Below are 26345 nucleotides of genomic sequence, written 5' to 3' on the forward strand. Positions count from 1 at the left end.
TCAGTAGTTATGGCGCACGGGCTTAGTTGCTCCGAGTCATGTGGGATCCTCCCAGGCCAGGGATCAAACTGGTGTCCCCTGCATTGGCAGGTGGATTCTCAAATCACTGTGCCACCAGGGAAGCCCCAGCTCATGTATTTTTGACAGGACAGTGCAGTAACCTGAACAATGGAATTTGATCAAAACTAAGGTCTTTCTTCAAACAAAAATATATCCTATCAATTACTCATATCTGTAAATCTTCCAGAAGACCTTACAAAATCTCATTCTTTTTCTGTCACTTGGTTGATCTAGTTTTGTTTCGACGAACAGCCCCATGATTATCATCAGAATAACAAATACTATTAATTATACACATTCTAATTTTTGTATGATCATCAAAAATCCCTAGCTATGAAATAACACAATGCATAAAACAACTCAGAAACCATTATGCTATACTTTAATTATTTCATAAATGATGAGATTTTTTAAGTCAGGAAGAAATTTTGTAGAATACTAATTCATACCTCTCAATTTTATAGGTGAATAAAATGGGATCAGGGTTTCAGTCACATACCCAAAGACAGCTGCAAATTTAAAACCACAATCCACCTCTTAGGAGCCCTCTACCCAGTGCTGAGAAGGTTAGAGCAAAATGAATGTTTACTACGCGACGGGGTGATTTTACAAAAACAAAACGTGTAGTTGTTGTTGTTACTGTTGTTCTGCAGTAGAATAAACAGAAAGACTGAAATCATCCTCTTTCACCCCTATCTTTTCACCCCTCCTTCTTATCCAATATAGCGAGAAAGTAAAAATACATACTTTTTGGTTTTGTGGTTCAGAGGCAGAGGAGAATTCTAGAGTAAATGTGTGGACTCTACAAACAGACCTCTATTGAGAGATGGTTGATTCCTAACAGACTGGAAACTGGGTAAAGGGGAAACAATGGGAGGACGGGAGTGAGGGAGATGTGTATGCATGTGTGCTGGAGCACAGGTGTTCTGGGGTCCTTGAGGGTCACAGACCTGCTCCCATTCTTGAACCTACACTTCCGATACCAAGACCTCAGGGGAGGGATGGCACTGCAAGTTCCGAGTTCTTCATCTGCAGCGTCAACCAAGGGCAGACCAAAATTATTATTATTAATTCCAGAAGCTTCCAAAAAGCAAAATTTGAATTTACCGCTCCCCAGAAACTAGTTACATAGCACTCACATTGTATTTACAAGTATTTACATTGTATTACATACTATAAGTAAGCTAGAGATGATTTGAAATTCATGGGAGGATGTGCACAGGCTATGTGAAAACACTACTTCTTTTCATATGAGGGACTTGAGCATCCGAGGATTTTGGTATCTGCAGGGGTCCTGGAACCAGTCCCCCGAGGATGTCAAGGGAGGACTGACGCTACAGTGAACCGGGGGGCCTTGTCGAAGTTCTCATTACTGATCTTGGCATGGGTGGTCCGATTCTGCTAGTAAAACTAGCTTCCTGGGCAAGTATCAAAAAGCCACCACACACCTAGTCTGTGTCTTTTGCTCTTTTTCTGGCCTGTGTAAGCCCCGGAGTTGTAATACAAAGGGCAGGAGAGGGCACCCCAAATTGACCGAGGTTGGACTTCTTGTCAACCTTGATGACAGCAGGCTTACAGTGGATTTAATCTGACTTAGAAAAATGAAGGTGACGTTTCTTGCACTCTGAGTACCACGGAGCAAGTAGCACCTGTTGTTAAGTGTAAATTGTCTGTTGCTATCATCTAATCATCATTTTGATGGGTGAGGGGTGAGAACCAAGTACCTAGTAGATCTTTATATCCACCAACTTTCTTGAAAGAAAGCACGTTTTGAAAGGATAATGTTTCTTACTGGACCATTTTTTTGGTCTACCTAAAAAAAGAGAAAAAAATGGATTTTTACAATTGTTTTTGTAGCGACATAAGCTCTTCAGGGCATAGGGCTTGTGCACTGAACTGCAGCCCAGCATGAAATTTTATAGCTGAATTACAAACTCCTGCCAATAAAAGTTTACAACAGAACAGCCTGGCTTTTCTGGCTTTAGGACAGGGGTGGAGAAAATATACACGCTGTAACAGATACGATTATCCTGGAAATATGATATTAATGGCTGCACAATTTGAGAAAAAAGAATTAAAATGTCAGAATGAAGTTAATTAGAAATACTTGAGAGATATGTCACGTACACCTTATTTACTTTATACAAATGTAAACTCAAAACGATTTGACAGCTCTTTCAATTTCATAATTAAATTAGAAGATTTGAGAATTCGCAGGTTTTAAAATGAAACTTCTATTGACTTTACATTATACTTGTTGAGAAGGTAATAGAATGAATAAATTAAATTCACTCAACATACCACGGTACTGTATCATTAATTTCCCTCCCGAAGACCACTCTTTGCCTATTGAATAGATTACACTACAGTTACCCATGTAATAATGTATGACCCATGCAGTAATACTCCAAAGAAGCAGAAGGGTGTACATTTTTTTAACACAGAACTAATATAACTGGCTATAACCTATTTTTTATTTTTTGGTTCGGTTTATGGGGGACCCCAGACAATTGAATAGAGCTGTTAGGTAAAATACATTTGCCAAATTGGTATAAATAAATAAATAAATAAATAAATAGTAAGGTGCTCTGATTTTTGTTTTTTGTGTTTTTTTTAATGAAAACCTTGACTCCAGCACAGACTCTTCACGGGCACCCTCTAAACAGAGCTGTGTTTTTAACACAGTGTGTTTAACGTCCAGAGCACGGAGGAACTGTGACTCGGACTACAGAGCAGGGAGGACACCGGGGACGCACAGACGGCGACTCCACTGTGGGCTCTGCCGTTCACAGCGGTGGGACCTGGGGAGCTGCCTAAGGGCCGGGGCCTCAGTCTCCCCTCCGGCACGATGGGGATCACCGCCCACCACAACAGAGACAAGCCTGGACTCAGCGTCTCAGCTAAGAGAGTACTTAGGCCACCAAAGGGATGTTGGGAGGGTTTGCATAGGGTGTTACAGTAAAGCACTTTGTAGACAAAAAGCACAGAGGGGTATATCAGCATTGTTTTTCCTTAGGGAAGGCCCACCTCTACTGTGAACTGTAATAACCAGAATAATTTGTTTCAGGGATGAAATGGAAATCATTACCACTATCAACAAAGGATGTGTCTCCCCTACGTTCCATTGGACAAAGTCTTGTTTTCTCAGGCTGGTGAGGGCACGCAATCATGCAGTCATCCCTTTGTTTAGTGGTCACCAGGGATTTAGCCTTTCCTCCGGGTCAAACACTGAGCTAATTGCTGGAGATTCTGACAGAAATCTTGACTCTCCAGGAGCTTACAGCCTCAGGTGGGAGGAAACCAGGCCAGCAGACAGACACGCCTCAGAGTTACTTACAGTGTGAAACAAGAACACTTGGGATGGTATCTGATGAAAAAGCGGGAAGGAAGAACAGAAGACTTCTTAGAGGAGGTGACACTTGTTTAATCCTTGCAGGTTCGGTGATGAGGGACCCCTGGGCAGAGGAAAGAGTGTTCAGGGAACCATACGTGGTGACCTCTCCTCCAGGGGTGCGGGGGGGGGGGAGGGCTGGAGAGAGTCACCTCAGGAACTACAGTCACATCAAAGAGTTACTTTTGCTCAAGGCGATGTGATCAGTACAACAATTAGACTGCATTCCAGGAAGAGAATTCTAACGAAGCAGGAGAGCGGATTAAAGAGGAGGAAGAAGGAAGCCAAAACAACGCCGTTTGCTTGTTTTCTAACTTTCCACAACGAGCGAGACTTTTAAGTTCAGAACCCAGTTGCGGTGGCCACGAGAACGCACCTCTCAGATCTCCAACCACGAGGGGTGTATGTGACCAAGGCCCAGAGGCTGAGCTCTGGGCGCTGAAGTCTGTCACAGCATTAGCTCCAAAGCCACGCTTCCAACTGGAGCGGGGATGGAACCCAGCCTCCTGTGACGGAGAACTGTGACTGAGAAGTCCCAGCAGTCACCCTGAGCCTTCTGTAGACGGCAGGACCAGACCCCTCTCCCCACTTCTCTCTCCTTCCCTCTGGGTCAGACTTAACATTACAGTCAGAAAACTCACAGCTTTCTCCAGCTCCCTCCCCACTCTCTCTCACATCTATCTCCCCTAATCAAGTCCTTGCTGTGTTGGCCCATATCGTGGCATCTGCTTCTCAGAAGACCTGGACTAATATATTGGTATCGTATGATTTAGTAAATAAAAATTCCTTATATAAACACAAAATTGTGAATAACTCGAGATTAAGATTGCCTTATTAATTCTCACTTTTAATCCGATTACCTGGCAAAGAAGACAGCCCAGCAGTTTTGAAAGAATAAATGAATCCAGATCATGCAACAATATGTTTTCCCTTATAGTTCAGGGTGATCTATCAACCATGCTAAGTTTTTACTAACGCAACAAAAAACTTGAGAAGTTTTGTGCTAAGTTTTGATCACTGAGGTTGACAAGAAAAGCCCTCTTGTCCAATGTGATTGGAACCAGTACTTTAGTTGTTTACGTTAAAAAAGTCAGCTAAAAAGGGGGAATCACAGAAATGGTTCACACCTTAACATTTTATTATAACTCAAAACATGTTAATATGCACTTATGTGCCAATGTTTCATAGAGTCAAGAACTCTTCTTTGAGCAGGGTTCACAGAATGGACTTCTGCACAAAACACATCCAGAGTGTATTACGTAGAATGTCTGGTTTTGATTCCTTAAAGTTGAGTTAGAAATTCAGTCTGAGTGTAAATTCCTTCCTGATTATAATGATTCTCCCTACATATTTGATAGCTGTCTTCCCTCTACTTAATGTACAGAAATTGTATATGTATGTTTGTGTGTGTGTGTTTGTGTGTGTGTGTGATTAGAACTTGCTGAAAAGGTGCTTGTTTCCACCTGGAACAAAATCAGTCAGAGTTAACCCTGCTGGTCACTTTTCCCAGTCTCTGTAGCAGGAGAAAAGGTATCTGCTGGCTGAGTTCACAAGCAGCAGCTAAATTGGTTCATATCACATACACTTGGCCCTCTGTATCCATGGGATCTGCATCCGCAGATTCAAGCAACCACAGATCAAAGATATTTTGTAAAAATTCCCAGAAAGTTCCAAAAAGCAAAACTTGAATTTGCCACGAACCGGCAACCATTTTCATAGCATTCATATAGTATTAGGTATTATAAGTAATCTAGAGATGATTTAAAGTATACAGGAGGATACACATAAGTAATCTGCGACTATTACACCACTTTATATAACGGACTTGAACATCCTTGGATTTGGGTGTCCTTGGGGGGGTCCTGGAGCCAATCCCCTGAGGATACCTGGGGACAACTTCTTTCTCATGAACGCAACCTGTCCTCGTGACAGATACATTTCTGCTTCTCCACGAAGATGAGTTCTTCAGCTCTGTGGGAAAGCTCATTGGCTGCGCACGGCTACCTATGATGGCACAAGCACGGCTGTGAGGTTCTGGAACGATGCATTACAGAGTGTGCCGCAGTGCCACCGCTAAATTACGTACTTCAATCTGAACTTGATCGGTAAAAACTCTGACATTTTGATTTCCATCTGCCTAACTTCCGCGTCCTCCTTTGGGAGGCCAAGAACCCATAACCCCAACCGTCTTTACCGTCTTCCAAGTTACCTTTAGTAGAAATAACTCTTTCCACACGCACATTTCATGTGTTATCTAAGTTAACTACATTGCACATTTGCAATATCAAGCACCTCTGACATAAACAGATCTGAGAAATTCATAACTGACTCTTGACAAATATTCCAACCAACATGTGGGAGTTAAAGTGAGAAGCCTTTCTCAAGGGCAGCCTCCTAGCCCAGAACATTCAGGAAGTGTGAGCACTAGCCACTACCTACTTTCAGAGGAAATGTAGAGCATCTGGGATGTGGTGAGTTGGTTAAGTAGAGGTTGATTAAGAGAGCTTCTACTGAGTTCAAATAGACAAATTACTGGTCGGTGTAAGACAGCAAGATCTGAAATGCTACCGTCCAAGGCACTCGTCCAGAGCATGACACTGGTATTTGGGCATTGTTTACATGCAGCCCAGCAGGTGTAGCGCAGTTTCCTTTCTGTCAGAAATTGCATTTGACATAGTTTTTCCTTGATATTCGGCTTGCTCGAACCATTTGGACTCTTTGAAAGTGTGTAGACTTTTGACACAGTTTCTTCACATTTCTGTCAATGCTTAGAATTCCATCTCATGCCATACCTTCTAAGACCTAACCCCTCAACTTTCTGCCCTTTAGCATTCTGACTCTTTCCCCCTCTGTTGACTCCATCCCTGGGAACTTCAAACATATTTTACTTCAACAGCATGAGAAGTTTCCCTTGATCCTGCCCGTGCTACACCTTCCCATCCCCCCGCTTTCTCTGCACCTGTTGACATGACAAACTTTCTAAAAGCCCACCTCCTCCCTCAGCGTTCCTGAAGCTGCTCTTCTGAATGACCTTCTTGACAGAGCAGGTCTTCTTCTCATTAGTCATTCCCTCTATCCTTCCTTGACCATGACCTGAATCGTCTCATTACTGATTCCTGCTCACTGCCCTGAGCGTGCTCTGAGTTGGTCTGTTGTCCCCCTCCCCCTCCTGCTGCTCTCCTCCCCCGACTCCCTTCTGCCACCTGCCAAGAGCAGCCCAGCGTCAGGGGTCGGCACACTGTCTGCAGTCAGATTGCTTGGGGCCAAGCATGACCAGCCACAAGGCTTTGGGCGAACTACTCACCGTGTTATCTCAACGGTGGGGATCGTGTTAGTCCTTGCTTCAAGTTCATCATGTGGATTTCATTAGCCAGTATATTGAGAGAGCAGTACACACCGTTTGGTGCACAGTAAATGTTCAGTGAATACAGCTGACTAAATAGAAGCTGACTTTTTCTTGCTTTTTGGTCCTTTTTTCTTTAGACTCATTCTTTTATGACTCAAAAAAATCTGGCTTCAAGGACTTCTATATTCTTGTTTCCTAGTTCTTCATCTCTAAACCTGAGTTATCTAATTTATACTCTAACCACATGTTTCTAATTATCTTTAGAGCAAAAACTCTTCAATATTGTCTTTGCTATTTCTGTTTTGTGATAGACTCTAACAGTGATCTTCTTGACCAACTTTCCTTGGGTAATATAAGTATTTGAAGAATGAAAATATTTAGATTCTTTGGTCACTTTCCAATCCTCCTCCAATCTTGTTCTGAGGTTTTCAACACTTGGCTCCTTCATGCTGGGATAGCCCATTAATTGATCTTCATGCCTCGAGCCTCCGGCCACAAGTCCATTCACTTTAATTCGGTCAGTATTTATTGAATGTCCATCATTGGTCACTCATTGTTCAAGACCCCTGGGAAGCTTTTGCAAACCAGACAGACAGGGTTCCCACCGCATGGGTCTCCCCACCCTATACCATGGCTCTTACTCTGGCTGTACAGCGCCATCACCTGAAACTCTTCTGTCTGTATCCTATTTATTTTTATAACCACTTAAAAAAATTTGTACAAGGGATTATGATAAGGTGCAGGGTGAAAAACTCCAGTAACTCCTTTCCCTTACATAGCTCTCAGTCATCTTCCTAAGCCAGTGGTTTCCTCGGGTTACACACGGGAGAGCACAATGGCTCTTCATCTGCCACTTTATCAGCCCTAGCTTGGCCTGCAGAATTCTCATTATTCTGACCTCACTGCGTCCATCCAATCTTCGCAAGCTCTCAAGCTGTATCTGTGCCATGTCTCAAACTACGTCTCACATACCACATGCCTTTACTTTGCATTTCAGTCCACAAAGACTAGACTTGAAGTGGCACCCCTACTGCGAAGCCACCGCAGACTGTAAGCTACGCTGACCTGTCCCTCTGTGTACACCCAGTGTATTTTAGAGCACAGCAGAAACATTAAGGGGACCTGTCTGTTTGGGAATCTGGGCTGAGGTGCAAAGATGCCTAGAAGATGATCTGGCCTGGTGACCTAGTCCATCACGCACTTCGAGCTAAGGAGGTAAAGGAACAGACTGAAGATGATAGGGGTGGGGATTCCTCGGGAAAAAGCTGCAGGAGTGGAGTGTGTGACCCTCACCTCCCTTCCCACATGTAAATCAGCGAGAGCGTACGAAGATCTTCCACTGCCACCTCAAGTCAAACGAGCGGGGCTCTAAGAACACCAGGCAAATAATCGGGAATATTTTTCGGGAGAAGCAACTACATATCCCCATCCCGCCCGAGTAGGGCCATTGCTGACCTAGGGAAGTCTTCTGCTTTCCCACCACAAAGGGTCTGGAACAGAGCTCGGGGTGAGGGCAACTGGAGACACTGTCCTGTTCTCCCTCAAGTCTGTGGCGCTCCAAGGCTGCTCTTCCCTGGAAAAGCCAGTCTACACAGAAGCCTTCCTGAAGTTCCCCGTGTGGGCACAAGGAAAGAGAGGACTAAGGCGGGGTATCCCACGCCTCCCGATTTCATCAAGGTCAAGTGGACACAGTGAATGGGAGTGGACCTGGGTTGTCCTGAGAGGGATCTGTTCGAAAAGACCACTTGCCAAGAGTCAGAGACCCCAAGTCAAAGAGCTTCGCTGGGTGCAGGCAGGAGCAGGGAAGTGAGGAAGGTGTCAGAGGCACCCAGCCAGGGCGGGCACTGCCCACGCCAGGGGACAAGGAGCGGGGGCTCACCACCTTCCTTCCTCTCCCACCGCCCACGCTGAAGGAGCCACAGGCGGTGAGAGCAGAAGAACAGGATTAAGAAAGCCAGCGATGATCCCTGCACCGCCTCCACGGCCCTGCGAGCCCGCCTTCAACAGGGATGACACCCGCGCCTGCCACACGGCCCTGAGCCCGCATTCAACCAGGACGACACCCGCGCCCGCCACACGGCCCTGTGAGCCCGCCTTCAACCAGAGCTGGGGACAGAGAGAAATTCTCAGCCAAATGAGAAATGAGAGTTTGCTTCAGATCAGACATGATACTGTTTGTTTAGAACTTGAGGGCGACCAGGAGAACAAAGAAGACTTAGCTCAAGGTTTAGCCTAAGGGTGTGGAGGAAGAGCTCAGCAGAGCGGTCACCATGTCAGCGGTGAACGTAACCAAGGTGCTTCCTGCTTGGTACCCTCCCAGCCTCCCTCTGTCAGTAACACACGCACAGATGCCCACAGCTTGCTTGAGCCTTCTATTACTGCAAAAGAATAAGGTGGTGAGAGGGAAGGAAGAGATGCTCCTCAGCTACTTCTGAATTCTCTCTACCCCAGGGCTCAGGCAAGGCCCTCTCCTCGCCGTTCCTTCAGACTGATGGAGCATTTTCTCCCAGAGCTCTCCTGGGTTACACTCATTTTTTCACTTGATCTATTCAATGTGAGAAGCACATGTCCCCCTCCTAGGAATGTTCTTCCTAGTGGCACATCACCCTCACCAAAAGAATTCAAATAGCCCCTTCCTCTCACCTTCTAGAAGATGCCTTCGTTGCATAGTTGACACAGAGCCAGACCCCCGTCGGGGATGCTGGAAACGACAGGGTGCCCTGGTTGCCCTCTGGGCGCCTCCTGCAAACAGCAGATTCATCCGCAAGGCTCTGATGTTGTAGTGTATTACTGTTTAAAACATTTTTCCCCTCAACTCTGTGAGAAAATTTAATCCTTGACAAGGCGCCAGAGGAGTTTCGTTAGACAACAAATCCATTCAATTCAGAAGAGGAAGTTTCCTATGTTCTCCACCTTTCTGTGATTATTTGTCCCCCTCCCTTGGAAACGGATGTATTCAGTCTCAAGTACATTTAGTTCCTTCAAACCTCATGCCTCCTGGCAGACTGTTCCTCCCAGACGCCCAGGAGAAAGCTTTTGGAGTTGCTTTGCCTTGGTTTCTGCATTTAGATTATACAGTTCCCCACAGAGTTTTACACTTTACACATAGTTTCTAATTTCCATTTGTGTTTTTATAAATGATTCCCTAGGAGTTTATCCCCACCCCTACCTGTTTCCCTTTTCTTATTATTATAGTTTGCCTTTTTTTTCCCCCCAAAAGAAAGACTCCAAATAAATTACTTCTACTTGGACTCCTTTAATTTTGAACAAAGTTGCTTAAATAAAATCAGGCATGCCCGTTGCAGTTTATCAGCTGGACTCAGGCAAAGCAAGCCTGCACTTGGGCTCCGCATCCCCTCCAGCTCGAGGTCAAGGACGCCTGTGAGCTTCAGCTACCAGCTGCTCTTGTCCTGACCACTGTCAGAAGAGACATCATGTTCTTTCACATGGGTCTGCACACCAGCTGACATACAGACTCGCGCACCGTGAGAGAACCAAGGAATAATCAGTCTCCCTCTCGTCAAACACGAACGCGCGTGCGCGCACACACACACACACACACACACACACACACACACACTTTCGAGCACCCTTGAATCAGTCACTGCCTAACTGTCAAAAAACAAGATCCTCTGAATAGAAGGAGGTGGCATGATTCCAGACCCAATGTGTTGGGGGTACTCCGTTTTTTTTTGAGGGGGTTATTTTTTTGTTTGGGGGGTTTTTTTGGCCATGTCGCACAGCATGCGGGATCTTAGTTCACTGACCAGGGCTGGAACCCGTGCCCCCCACAGTGGAAGTGCAGAGTCTTACCCACTGGACCACCGGGGAAGTCCCTAGTCTTCTTTTTTTTTTTTTTTTTTTAAGATAAACTTATGCATGTATTAGAGAAAGAGGTAAGAGGCGGTGAGTTTTGAGGAAACCAGTTAAGCCCAGAGAGAGCTTTTGGAACTGTCTCTCGGGTGAGGGAAGACAAATGGTGATGACTGTGAGTCACTCTCAGGCAGGTGTGTTCACAGTTTGACAAAGAACTGAGTTAACTTGACCATTAGAGCTTTTCTTACACACAGACACAGTCTTAATAGATGCTTGTGTATTTATAGTTGTGATGGAAGAGCCTCCTTAAACCTAGTAACACCACTGTACTAAGGTGCCTAGTAAGAGATAAGACCTGCATTTGAAGGTTCTCTTATGAACAAATGTATGGACACCAAGGGGGGAAAGCGAGGGGGAGGTGGGATGAATTGGGAGATTGGGATTGACATATATACACTAATATATATAAAATAGATAACTAATAAGAACCTGCTGTATAAAAATAAAACTAAATTAAATTAAAAGAAAAAAAGTATAACCTCAGACTTACCATGAGAAGGACATCAGACAAATACCAGTTGAGACTCACTCTACAAAATATTTGACCAGTACTCTGCAAACTGTCAAAGTCATCAAATATAAGGCAAGTCTGACAAACTGCCACAGCCGCGAGAGGCCAAAGAGGCATGACCCCAAAATGTAGTGTGGGGTGCTGGATGGGATCCTGGAGCAGGAAAAGGACAGTGGGTAAAAACTGAAAAGATGGGAATCAGGTATGAACTTACAATAATGTATCCATATTGATTCCCTAATTGCAATAAACATACCATAGTAATGTAAAGTGTCTGTAACAGGGGAAACTGGGTGTGGGTATATGAGAACTCTCTGTACTGTCGTCACATTTTTTCTGTAAATCTAAAGTTTTAAAAAATAAAGTTTCTTAAAAAAAAAAAGCTTGTCTCTTACGCTCCCGAATTAAAGCACCCTAGCAGGTGATGCGGCAGACAAGCCTGGAGGGTGTGTCAAGCTCCACGTGGAAGGATAACAGGGTGACGTTCTTATGGGCTGAATGCACTGTCCCATCACCGACGCGTGATGGTCTTAGGAGGTGCACCTTGCGAAGGCAGGTAGGATTAGGGCAGAGCCCTCCTGAATGGGTTGGTGCCCTCTAAGGGTCACGCGAGAGCTCTCCTCTCTCCGCTCTCCCCTGTGTGAGGACCCAATGAGAAGCTGGCAGCCTACCACCCAGAAGGGAGCTCGCGCCACAACCTGACTCTGCTGGCACCCTGATCCCAGATGGCCAGCCTCCATGACTGTGAGAAATCACTTCCTGTTGTATGTAGGCACTCTGTCTATGGTAGTTGGTTAGAGCAGCCTGAACTCAGACTGATCCTTTGGTTCCCACTCTTTACGCACAAAGAAGCCACAGAGGAGAGGTGATACGGGCCATGTCACTCTGGGAAAGCACTGAAGGCAGACTCAGAGAGGTGCAGGGAAAGAAAAAGATCTCCCCAGCTGCATGGGCACATGGCGGGGAGGGACAACGGGGGTGAGGGGGGTCCTCACCATGTGAGGACCAGGAGAAGGTAGAGAAAGGTGTGTTCAATAATACGCTCTGTGAGCACATCCCTTGATGTACCTGACACGCTCCTGAAGGCCAGTCGGGAAGAGTTTCCCGAGCCATGAACGGCACAGAGGATTGTGTCAGAAACTAGAAGGATAGCATCATTAAAGAAAACAGGCAAATATCCCTATTCTGACAGAGGTGAAATTCTGGTTGAGACGAAATAAGCAATATATTTAATATTATCAAATAATAAATAAGAAAATTATAGTTATTATTAATGGTATCTAGTTGATTACACCACAGACTGTGATTGAATCCATGGAAAGGAAAAGAAAAACTAGATCAGGGTGAGGGAGGCTGGGGACACTGAGAGGGAGGCGGCTGGAGGTCGTACACAGGGCAGTCGGGTCGGGCGTCTCTGAGAAGAAAGCACCTGCGGAAGGATGTGTGCGAGGGGAAGGTGGCAGCCACGCGGGTGTCTGGGAGGCCTGAGGGGCATCCAGCAACGGACACGGGCGGCGCGGGGGCCCGAGGGGCATCCAGCAACGGACACGGGCGGCGCGGGGGCCCGAGGCAGGAGCGCGCGGGGCCTTGGGAGGAAACGAGAAGCGCCTGAATAGAGTAACAATGACAGGCGAGGAAGGCTCGTCTTTCCACAAGGGTTCTGTAGTATTTACTCAACTGTTTGTTCTCTCTCCCTGCTGTTTCCTCAAACTTCTCCTGTCAACTGCATTCTTCTTGTCAATATTAAAACTAGCACTCTGAATGTTTTAAACTCTGCCCCTTTACTCTATCCCCCCCCCTTCCACTTTCTGACCCAACATTTCCCGCCTCCTGGCTGCGTCTCTCGAAGGCTGCCTGACGCCACCGCCTCCCCTTCCCCAGGTACCACACTCCGCCCTGCCGCTACCACTCTACTCAAATGACTCTTCCAGAAGTCATCAATGGACCGCAGGTTTCTACATCCAGTGGAAACTTCTGTTTTCAATTTGCCTGACCTATCAGAAGGAACTCCCATCTTCTTGAAAACATTCTTCTTGGCTTTCAGGACCCTACGTTCCTCCTCATCCTCTCAGATCATTACTTCTGGGCTTTTTTTTTTTCCCTCCTTCCTCCTCCTGAACTCAATCACCAACAAATAGAGTTCTTCAGGGCTTAAGCTTGGATTCTCTTCTCTTTTCACTCTACACACTCTTCTAGGGCATTATATCAACTCCAGGGGTTTTAAATAACATCTACTTGAATGTCTCCCACATGCAAATTTCCACCTCAGATCTCTCCCCTGAGCTACAGATTAAGTATATCCAACTGCCTTCTTGATATCTTGGCTTGTTATCTTCCAGCTATACCTCCAACAGATTTAACAGGGCTACGTCTCAACTCAATCACCCTTCCCCCAAACGGCCATCACAAATCTGCTCTCTTCCAGGGCCTTGAATTTCAAAGGATGGTACCTTCATGAAACTATGTGCACAAACCAGAAATCGAGGAGTCATCATTCATACTTCTCTCTCCCTCATCACCCACATTCAATCCATTTTTCAGAAAAATCACTTGAATAATTTTCCCAAACATCTGTTTCCTATTCTCCCCCCACCTGCACCGCTGTAACCCTGTTCCAAGTCACTGTCATCTGTCACCTGAAATACTGCCGTCTCCTTTAACTAGTCTCTCCACTTTATCCTTGGCCCTCTTCCATCCACTCTCCACAAGGCGATTGAAGTCATATTTTTCCCAAACACAAAATGCCTGTTCCTTCCTCTGCTTAAAAGCCTTGCATCGCTTTTGAATCCAGGATCCTTAATCGGGTCTACAGGAGCCTGCGTCGCCGCACTCCCGTCTGCCGCCCCAGCCCCATCCCAGCCACCCTCCCGCCATCACGAAATCCAAGTCGCACAAGCTATCTGCTTGCTCACTCTCTGTCTTTCCCCACCCCCCTTCTTTCTTTCCATCCTTCCTTTCCTCCTGCTCTTTTTTCCTTTTTCTTCCCCTCTCCCTTTCCATCTTCAACCACGGAGACTCTCTTCCTACCCAGGAACTATGCATATTCAAGTGAAAAGAGTCCCTTGGTCCTCAGTCCCTGTAACTCCTCAGCCCAACTCCTACTCACCCTTCAGGTCTTTCTGAATACATGTTTGGATTGGCTGCTGATACACAAAAACCTCCCCCCAACCTTAGTGGCTTCACACAAAAACCACTTCATTTGGTTACAAGTTTCATCAATCTGGGCTGAACGCAGGTGGCCCTTCTGCTGGTCTTTATCCACGCGGCCACATGTAGCTGCTGAGTCCACTAGCGTCTGGGACCCGCTTCTTTCTCCCTCATCCCTCTCCACGTGGTGATTCGGCACACGGCTCCAAGTGGTCCCTCCAGTAAAACACATGGCTGCTCAGGGAGCCCAAGGAGGCAGAGGCTGAAACAGCATTCTGTCACTTCTGAGCCACTCCATTTTAAGGACTATACAAGGATGTGGATATTGAAAATGTGTTCATTGAAGGCATCAATGTACATAATTATGACAATTCACCCTAATATAAATTAGCTGTTATTTAAAGGGGGGGACCTAGCCTGACAATACAGAAAATAATAGGGACAAATCTGAAATTGATTTATGGACTTAGTACAGCTTCTATATAGGAGAGAAAAGATAAGTAAATCCAATGATAGCAGCATGAATTTTGGTCTTGGCGACTAAAGATTTTATTTCAAGGGAAGAAATGGAGTCGTTTCATTGTGTGTTTTTTTTTTTTTTTTTTTTTTTTTTTACCAACTTCTCTACAAAATCTATAAATCAGAGAAATTGGCATTGGCCACATAATTGGCAAAGGTTTACATTTACAAAGGAAAGTCCATTTACCCACTCTCAACAACAATTCAACCAAAGATAATAACGTTGGGTTAAAGAGAGTCACTTAAACATTTTCAACGACATCTGTTGAAATTTTCTTTGCAAGACTGAAGGATGGTCAGTGTCTACCTCGAGCAAACACAGTACGGTTGTAGCCGTAGTATCAGTATGATCGTCATTATTAATACGCCAGTTTATAGCTGTTTGGTCCAACCGGAGTGACGAGAACAAATGGCGTCTTATGGTAGTGATGTGCCAGGCACACTGAGAGGTATGAGGTCTTACAAATGAGCAAGTCACGGGCCCATCCCCTGAGTGGCCCACGGTCTCTGCTAGTTTTACTATTACGCCTGACTGTAATCCATCTCCATACAATTAAATAAACCTATCAGAGAAGCACGGAGAGTGAAAATACAACGGAATAAAACTTATTGAGAGAGGGGTTTTTAAATAGGTAGATTAATGCTTTATATAGTTCAAGTCCTAAAAGATTTTGCCATAGATATCTAGGACTGTTTCTCACAGTTTTCATGGAACTAATGAAACGAGTACTGGTGAATTGCTTGGAGACTGGCTTCCAGAAGCATTATTGAGTGTGTCAAACTTTCTGGACAATGCAATGACATTTAGAGAATTGGCATCCCATTTTCACAACTGAAAAACATCTCAAGATGGTCACTGAACATTTTATAGGTTAATGAAAGTAACTCTGTAAAGAAAATATAACACTGTGTTTGAAACAAATGTCCTATTAGTAGCCCAAATCAAATGTTTGGCCTAAAATGGTAAAACAACATGCAAAAAAAAGGAATAAAATAAATTTCTTTATGTAAACTTAAATGTTGTTGTGTTCATATTTCATTACCTGTTTTTATTTTATACATCCTGAACCTTTGAGAATATTTTTATCTTAACTAAGAGAGAAATACCCATCATGGAAAAATAGATATCAATGTCTTTTTCTTTATTAATTGATATTTGTTAAATATTTCCCATCCAAAAGAAATTCTAACTATATCATGAAAAATAGAGTGGAGTGGACAGGAGAAAAACTGCTAATAGGAAATTCCCTTTAAGTTTGACATTTGGTTTTACTAACACCTCTAAATAGCTACAGACACTGTCTTTAATCAAACATTTTTACCTGCAAAATTGAATTGGAAATTGCTTGTTAATGCCTAGTTAATATCCCTTTTCTTTCCTAACAGCTAAGAAAAACCATGTATCAGAAGAGAATTAACTAGAAAATGACAGTTCTTGGAATATATGACTTCTTTCCTAGCTTGCATCTATACCTATCTAAGCTCTTTCTGATCAAATTGAATAAAAGCAACATTCCCTTTAAAAGTCAATCTAACTTCATTCCAGACATATATTTAGGACAGCTTGTACATTATAAAAGAAAAAAAAAAAAGCCATTTTCTTGTCTTCTTTTCCATTTCCTTAACTATGGAAATCAGGATTTTCTTGATTCTTTCAGGATATAATACTTATGTTTCAATGTGTCAGCTAAAGATACTATATTAAAATGTCATTTAACTCTTACAGAAAATAAATATTTACAAATCATTTGGTCCTTTACTGCATTTTGCTTTTTAGGTTTTGTATTTTATTTAATTATATTTTGAAACAAAAATCTGATCTAGCACTTTAAAAAGAGTTCACAGAATGTTTGGACACTATAAAATGGCATTCAATCCATTAGGGATAGAACCGATCTGTATGCATAAAGGCATTTATTGAATCCAGAGTTAAGACAAGAAAGTAAAATGTAAACTGTAACAAGCAAACCCACACTTGTCTATCTTCATGCTTATAAAACATACTTAATTATTCAAGTATATTTCTTCCACTGTATTAACTCTGCTGCTAGCCAAAAGACATTTATTTTCCTCTTTTTACCTCAATCCTGTAAATCTCTCATTGTTCTGCCTTACAGCAATCAATAAATTACATCCTAGACATTAGGGCTGAAGGTCCATTCTAAGATAACCACTGGGGTTCTGTCCCTCTATAAAGTTTGCTTTGTGATATATTAAGTGTATAGAAGCGGATGGTGGAAGGTAACAAATGTGTTTCACAAAGTTTCCTGTGGACATTCCCTCATGAATTTATTCCTGGTCTGTGTCACATCAGGAAATGATGAAGGTCTGCCAAAAATAAGTTTAAAAATGTTATTTTGTTCTATAAATGTAAGTCCAAAAGAGTGTGTGATAGATTGTAAACTCCTAACAGAAAAGGAATCATGCTTACGTGTGTGCGGTAAAATGGAAAGAAAAGAAGATTTTGGAATTAGAACAATGTACATGGGAATCTGAGCTAAACCACTGGGTAAGTCACTTTGCTTCTGTGAGCAGTAGTTTCTTCATCTGTAAAGTGAAAATAATATATAACATATTATATATTCTATAGTATAAACTTCATGGAGTAGGCATCTCCTTCCTGCAATAGGGCTTTGCTAATACCTTTTAAAAACTGTCCTCCACATGTCATCTCATTATTTTCCACTAATTGTTCACATCTCGCCTGAATTGCCTTCTCCTTGGTAAAAATGTCACTAACTCCCCTTGCTCACTCTGGAACAAGTTCATTTTTTGTACTTTCACAGGACTGCAATTCTTTTCTTTAAGAGCCGGGATTGGCAGACTACCGGATTGAGCCAAATTCAGACTGTCACCGGCTTTTGTAAACAAAGTTTTATTGGAATATAGCCATGCTCGATCGTGTATGTATTATGTCGTGGCTGCTTTTAGGCTGCAACTGCAGAGCTGAGTAGATTCAATAGAGAGTACATGGTGGCAAAGCCTAAAACCTTTACTAGCTGGTGCTTCACAGAAAGTTTGCTGACCCCTGCTTCGAAGAATTTATTTTATTTTCCAGTGGTGCACTATTAGTGAGGCTATTTACCGAATGACTCTCTCCCCTGTTAGGATATAAAGTTTAAACTCCATTATAAGTTGGATCATTTTTCTTCTTGATCTTCATTGGTTCTTCACACCGGTCAAGCGAAATTTGTCTAGAATATAGTTACCATTCAATAAATGTTGAATGAATGAAATGAACACATGAATCAGTGAATGCATGAACCAACAGATACATTCATCTGAATTTAAAATTACCCTAGTTATATAATAATGAGCACACCATAAATAAAAGTGGACAACATGTTCATATGTCATCCATACATTAAGATAAAAGCACTGCAGACATGACCGGTTTAAGTGTTACAAATTGTACATTCAACGCTGTCTAACCTACACACAATAGTTTGAAGCAGGACTTGCTTATGAATGAGCAGCTCATGAAGCTCATACATTATGGACTTTATAAAACATGCATAAATTGAATAAGCATTGGTCCCATATTAAAATACTTCAGTGACATGAATAATATGTAGGCAAAGGCTAGAGAACTAATTATGATGGAACGACTTACTTTTTATTCAGTTACTTTTGGCATCACCTCGACTGCTTTTCTGCTTTATTGTATCTTACTGCTCCTCCTCCCATCTCTCTACTTTGCATAAACAATGTATCAGAAAGCACTTTACAGTGACGCCCAGCAGCTCCTGGCCTTGAAGAGCTTATTCGCCTAATTGTGCACCCCTTGTGGATTTTTCACAATACTTTGCAGATCTAATTTAAATACTTTTACAAATTCATCAAATACATTCTCCAAGGCACATTTACTTAGCTTACTTTTGAAACTTCTAATGAATTCTCTCGATATGTAATTTTATACTCAGCATCATGATTTGAATTAAATATTATTGAACAAGGTGTTCATTATTGGATGTGAATTATAATTAGAATGATAGGCAACCTTAACTATGATAATAGTTTTAGTCAATTTCCTACGGGACTGCCAGTTTTCAATCCAGTACAAAGACCAATACCCTCTGCTCAATGTCTGTTATAAGGGTTACAAGTAATTTAAGCAATGTCAGTTCCAGCTGCTTAAAAGCGAGGATTAGCAGAGACAATTTAACTCTTGAGAGGCAGACAGCAGGCTGTCGTGGTGCTGCGCATCAGCGGCGCAGGCTAGCTGACCTGCTTTGTACGGCAATTCAGCATCCTGATATTGAGAGATGACCTAGATTTTCCAGGAACCACATGTGAACCTTATAAACAGTGGCTGCACCCATCCATTTCACGTACGCACCAAGGGCGGCAAAGAAGGCGGACTGTAAAGAAAATCTGAGCAACTGACACACTTGCTACTAAAATATGTTCCTATCTTTATGTTATCAAGAGGTAGCTTGTGTACATAAAAACCTTCTCTTTTAGTAGTTCTGCTAGAGTGGCAGACATAGGACTTTTTCTTTACAAATATTGAAAAATGTAGGCATTACTCTTAATGTGAAAAATACATTTATAAATGAAGGGTAAGACCTACTATAATCAGATATCATTGATTTATTTCTACTCAGCGAGCATTTTAACAAAATGTGATACACATCTCCAAGAGCATAGTGGGTTTCAGATCATTGAGGCTGGATTGTAAGGGGAGACTCTAATTATCTTTGTAAGTACCTACTGTCTCATTATAAATGACCTAGGACATGCCTTACACATAATAGGTGTTCATTAACACCTTCTCCCCTTTGTGAATAATTATTCATCGGTCATGGTTAGTGAACATATTAATTCTTTCTCCTTTCTATAACTTGGTATCTTCATTTATAATTTAACCACCTGGTGGTAAATGTGCCATTAACTGGACAATACCCCAGTGTAATGTTCACTGGAGATATAGCTCAGAAATAAGAAAGAACACCTGTCAATATGCTACTCTACTCCTTTTAATTGGTATTTTTCACATGGCATGTTGGGGACATTTAGGGATTCACTGCACAGGAGTGGACCATGTTTATGACATTTTTATGACATAGCCTGTCAAAATGGTTTTAAAAACTAAAGCTGGGTCAGCTTAGTTGTATTTCACATCACCCATTTCTTGTAATGTGTCAGCCCATAATCAGTTCTATTTCCTTTTACCATCAGCCTTCTTTCTAAAGGACACTACATGTCCAACCCAGAATTATGTCTCCTCTTTCACCCTTTAATCCCAACTATCTCCATGTTCCTCCATCTCTTGTCATCTCATTTTTATACCAGAACTCAGATGAAAACAAAATTCCTCTTTTTATCTCAACAATATAGTAACAATCTTTCCCTTCCTCATTTTGGATATGCTAATTTGTATGTCAAAGTATATGTACGTGTGTGTGTCTGTGTGTTTGAATACATGTTGCTTTTTATGTAAAGAGACAATATGAGTCTTGTTGGGAGGAAGGAACAATCAGGGACTTGGTAAAAATGTCCCATTCCCAACAACTGGAATAAACCATAAACAGCAAAACTCTAAAATAGTGATGATTAATTCATGCATCTCTTATAAGTAGATCACACTGTGGTTTCTCACACTTAGAGGAAATATATTTCCCCATTTCAAAGATGTGGGTTGATTAGCATAGGAAAAATAAAAAGATTTCCTTTTAGCGTATAACATACCGACATATGACTAATTTGCTTTTTTATGCATTTCTTTTTGTTAAATCAGGAAAGGGGAGCCCAGCATCTGTGACCCAGACCCACTTTATCACCTTCAGAACCTGTATCTCATATTAAGTACTGAATTTAAGGATTTCACAGGAAAGGCAAAGAGAAGAGGCTCCCATCCTCACTGTTTCTTTTAAAAACTCTTTAAAGAGAGAAAAGAAATTCGGAAAATTCGAGCACAACTTCTGTTGCCTGAGTTACCAGAAAAAAATAAAACCCCTGCTTTTCTGCTTCACAGCAGGGTCCCCAGATATGTGGCAGACTTTCCTAAAAAAACGTTTCAGAATTTACAGCAACATGGCAGACCACTTACAATACACAGAAATGTTGTTTAAAATGCAATAAACATTTATTTTATATACATAGATATACTAAAAAAAGAAAAGAAAAAGAAAAAATCTGTAATCTAAGTGCTGGAAATGAAGGGAGAAACTCTAAGACAGAGCTGTAAGTGCATGAGCTGGTGCCTCGGGGACTGCGGAGGCTACAGTCTGGGGTACAAGCCCTAATGCAAGGAGCTAGGTGTTAATATCCACCAGCTGCACCACTGGTCTCTCTCTGCACCAGACAGGCAGCTGGAAGAGAAACCCTTGCACAAGCCACAATCCCAGGAGGTGTCTCTTAAAGGAGAAAGAGACTCTCCAACTACAGACTCTGGGAAGCATCAAGGAAGTTTTTCATCTGCTCGGGGTCTGGCTGGAAACTGAAACCTCAGTTTTCTACATATCGAAACCTACTTTACGCAAACTGTGGAGTAAAAGAGGCTAAATTGAGAAATTAACAACAAAAACTTGTCCCAGATTGATGAAAATACTGGGTTTTTGAGAAAAAGAACTGCAGAACTTCTCTACAGAGTTATTCTAGAACTTGGGGAGCAGGATACTTCTGTAGAAAAAAAAAACTCAGTGGAGATAAAGCCACAAAAAACATTTTAACCACACGAGTAAACAAACCACCAAGGGATAAGGTATACTGACAATCAATCAATCGACATACATCTACATGAACTTGAGATGACAGAATAATTTTTCAAATCATCCAAAATACTTCTGTTTAAAATGATTGCATATATAGAATACTAGATTCAAGGAGGATATTTGTAGATTTAAACTGGCAAATGTGAAAAAGAAACAATTTATAAACGTGAGAAATATAGTCACTTAAATTCACAATTCAATGGATGAGTTCAAAACACATCAAACACAGCTTTGGAGAGTCGTGAATTTGAAGATAGCTCTGTGAGATTACTCAGAATGGAGCTCGTTTTGATTAGAGATGGAAACTGTGAACTTGCTCCATGGGGGTGAGCGGGAAAGCACAATACACATCTAACAGGTGTTCCAGACGCAGACTACTATCAGAAGTAGAGAGAGGCAATATTCTAGGAGTTATTAGCCGAGAATTTTTTATAACTCAGAAAAAACTGGACTCCTCAGCTTGAAGAAGGCCATTGATCCTGATTAAGATTCATTCTTAGACTCATTTGATAAAACTGTACATCATTCAAGATGAAGAGAAAATGTTTAAAGAGATCATACTCAAAGGAATAAAAAAAAATGAACTGGCGGCAGGCCTATCAGCAGCAACTACAGAGGCCAGAAGCCAAAGATATTCTATCTCCAAACACCTGTTGCGTGTGCTCCAGTCACAGCTCTGGCCTGTAGTTTCCAGCTTTCAAACTAAGAGAAGAGGGACTTTCCTGGCGGTGTAGTGGTTAAGAATCTGCGTGCCAATGCAGGGGACACGGGTTTGAGCCCTGGTCCGGGAAGATCTCACATGCTGCAGAGCAACTAAGCCCGTGTGCCACAGCTACTGAGCCTGTGCTCTAGAGCCCACGAGCCACAACTACTGAGCCCACTTGGCTGAGATAAGATAGAACAATATGATCAAAAGTAAAGCATTTGGGCTTCCCTGGTGGCGCAGTGGTTGAGAACCTGCCTGCCAATGCAGGGGACACGGGTTCAAGCCCTGGTCTGGGAAGATCCCACATGCCGCGGAGCAACTAGGCCCGTGAGCCACAACTACTGAGCCTGCGCGTCTGGAGCCTGTGCTCCACAACAAGAGAGGCCGCGATAGTGAGAGGCCTGCGCACCGCGATGAAGAGTGGCCCCCGCTTGCTGCAACTGGAGAAAGCCCGTGCACAGAAACGAAGACCCAACACAGCCAAAAATATAAATAAATAAATAAATAAAAATAAATTAAAAAAAAAAAAAAAGTAAGGCATTTAAGATCTTTGCCTTGTTGGAGGAAAGACTAGAAATAATGATTAACTTTTTACTCTGTTAAAGGAGAATGTTACAATTTTAAGAGAAAACACTAAAGATTAATAATAATTATAACTTCCAGGATTAAAAAAAAGAGGAGAGTGAAGAAAAGAAAATTCAAGCAATGAAATATTTGATAGAAGTCAGAAAAAATGAAAGCATGGTCATTAAAATACATAATAAAATGGAAGGAGTAAGGCCAAATATATTGGTAAAAGAAATCAGTGAAAAAGGATTATGTCACCTATTTAAGGAGCAGACATTCTCATGTCTGATTTTAAGAAGACCATTCAGAACAAAATTAAGCTATACGTTGCCTAAAAGAGATAAACTACAAACAGGATGGCACCTACCTAAAAGATGAATATAGAGCTACAACAAGACACGTGAGGGAAACACCAGCTAAAAGAAGAAGGTGCAGCAATACTAATAACAGACAAATCAACTTGAGACAAAAGTACACTTTTTAGTCTAAATGGGTCATTACTTATTTTAAAAACAGATCAACTCACATGGAAAAGTTAACAATCCTGATTGAACAGTAAGCACCTCAAAGTCTGTAGAGCAAAATGGTCAGAGAAATTGACAACACCATAAACATTAAAATTTTTGAATTTCTGGTTGATAGGTACAGCAGATAAAAAAACAAAACTCACAAATCTAAAGATCTGAACAGCACAATTAACAAAGTGATCTACTGGACAGAAATAGTGGTCTCACAAGGACTGCTTAGATGACATACAAGCTATGTAAGAAGACCACACACATATTATTAAAAAAATGAATCTCCACACTTCCCCAATAATCATTTACAAACAGATCACACAATCTGACCACAATGGAATATACAGCTGACCCTTGAACAGCATGGGTTTGAACTGTGTGGGTTTACTTATATGCGTATTTTTTTCAATAGACATACTGGAAAATTTTTCGGAGGCTTCTTACAGTTTGAAAAAATTTGCAGATGAATCATGTAGCCTAAAAATATTGAAAAAATTAAGAAAAATTTAGGTAAGTTAATGTGTAAAGTATATGTAGATACTAGTCTACCTTTACCTAGGCATAAAGTGAATGATAGTTAATATAAAATTAATAATATGCTTGTTTTCTTACTGTCTTATAACTTTGCTTTCAAAAATTACACTACCATACAGTATCTCTCTCTCTCTTTCTCTCTCTTTCTTTCTCCCTAGTGTATAGGCCAGGCTACTGTGAAGCTATTGTATTGATTACAACAGGCTACCATAAAGCAATTATATTGCTGCTTTTTCATTACCAGTGCATCAATCATGATACCTATAATAGTAAACATGATTTTTCAAATTATCTTTTCATTTTTGATATTTACTGTTAGCAATACGTATAGTATCTACAGTGTTTTGTATCAGGTAAGACAATATTAATGTAGGTACTGACAGACAGACAATTCACCTTATAGACAGACAACATAAACTTAATGGTATTGTTAAATACAGTACAGTACTATAAATGACTTTTCTCTTCTTTATGATTTTCATAATAACATTTTCTTTTCTCTAGCTTACTTTGTTGTAAGAATACAGTATAACGACATGTGTTATATATAAAATGTGTTCAACTGTTTATGTTATTCATAAGGTTTCTGGTCAACAGTAGGTTATTAATAGTTAACTTTTTGGGGAGTCCAACGCTTTATGCAGAATTTTGACTAGGCAGGGGTTAGCGCCCTTAATCCTGTGTTGCTCAAGGGTCAACTTTAATTTGAAATTGATAACAATGTTATCCCCAAATATAATTATTCATTTGAAAATTTAAGAATTCAAAACTAAACAGTTCATGGGAAAAAAGCAATCATAATGAAAATTAAGAAATATTTAAATGAAGTCAATGAAACACTACACATCCAAATTCAGAAATACAGCTAAAGGAGATTTATAACTCAAAATGCATCCAATAAAAATATGATTGATTGAAAATAATGTCAAGAATTAAAGAGGAAAGTAGATAATAAACAACTCAAGAAAGTAGAAAAAAATATCAGAAATTATTTTTAAAAGAGAAAGCACAAAAACATAGCATAAGTAAATGAAAATACTAGATATTAGAAAATACTAATAAACTAGGGAACCTTCTGAAAAAATATGAAAGAATAAGATAAGTGAGCTTTACTAGGAATTGCAAAAAGGACAAAATTATCAATATATTAGAAACATGTAAAGAATGAACAAGTAAGTAATATTTCTGTGAATATATACAAAAACTTAGAGAAAATGAACATTATAGAAAAAGAATTTAAAATACATAAAGCCTTTAAAACCTACAACTATTACTTCAATTGAATCATTAGTGAAAAATTCTAACCCCAAAGCACAATGTCTACATAATTTTAAAACTTTGAAAATACAAATGATGTACATTTTTTTCACACTGTTCCAGAGAATTTTTTTTAAAAAGCAGTTAATCAACTCTTTTTTTAAATCTGTAATAATATTAACACATACGCCACCCAAGAAAATTAGAGCAAAGGAAAATTATTGATGATTACTTCAGAAAATCCTGAACTATTAGCAAGCCAAATGAAAAAGATGTTAAAAGTTATGTTATGATAAAGTAAGAGTTTTCCTAGGAAGTCAAGAATTTTTTAGCATTCAAAAATCTGTTAGTGAAAGTAACCACATTCCAGATAGAGGGAGAAAATCATGGAATCATCTAAAGAGATGTAGAGAAAGAATTTTATAAAGTTCAGTATTTTTCCATGATAAATGTTAGCAAACAAGAAAATAAAATAAAATTTTAAAATTTAATACAGGGATTCCAACAAAACCAATACAAAAAGAATGATAAATGGTGAGCACCCTGCAATGTCTGGTATTACCTTTGTTTAACATTGGACTAAAGATATTAGACATTGCAGTAAGTGAAGAAAAGATAATATACACTGTGAGGATAAAAATAAAAATATTCATTATTACAAATGATTTAATTATCTTTGATGGAAATACAAGAAAATTGATATTCGTTACTAATAATAAAATTTAGCATAGTTCCTGGGCACACAACCATTTCTTTAGACCAACAAAAACCTATTGGATAATTTAATATAAAAACCCCATTAACAAGAGTGAGTAAACTCCTCTAAAATGAGTAGGAATCAATTTTTTAAATGTAGTACAAAATGTTTATAGAGAAATAATAAGAAATTTGAAAAACATAGAAAGATTTCTCTCCTCGATAAGATTAAATATTTAAGATGTCATTCTCATCACATATTCTCTATAATTAATGTAATTGCAATAAAAATTTTAACCGTGTGTGTGTGTGTGTGTGTACTCGCATGCAGGTATGTGTGACTTGTCAAGCAGATCCTAAAAATCACTCTTTGAAAGAACAGCCAAGAGGATAATAAAGAAGGATAAAGAGGGGGAAAAAAATAGGTGTCTGCTTTATATGTATACTGTTTTTGTCTGTGATTGAATTATTTGATTAGTTAAAATTTCAAACATATTATAA

The 26345-nt window shown here is 40.8% G+C and overlaps 1 protein-coding gene across 13 annotated transcripts in view; it reads right to left on the reverse strand.

The window, feature by feature from the left end:
* TENM3 (teneurin transmembrane protein 3) overlaps nt 1–26345 on the reverse strand; it is a 2524603-nt gene that overhangs the window by 1563458 nt on the left and 934800 nt on the right. The window contains exon 1 of one of the 13 annotated variants that reach the window (XM_059909690.1): nt 3398–3415. The exons of the other annotated variants lie outside the window; for them this stretch is intronic. The gene's annotated coding sequence lies outside the window, so the exon portion shown is untranslated. Of the gene's footprint in view, nt 1–3397; nt 3416–26345 lie in introns of those variants that run through there. 13 annotated transcript variants of the gene reach the window in all.

Source organism: Balaenoptera ricei, chromosome 21 (genome assembly GCF_028023285.1).
Source record: "Balaenoptera ricei isolate mBalRic1 chromosome 21, mBalRic1.hap2, whole genome shotgun sequence".
Classification (NCBI taxonomy): Eukaryota; Metazoa; Chordata; class Mammalia; order Artiodactyla; family Balaenopteridae; genus Balaenoptera; species Balaenoptera ricei.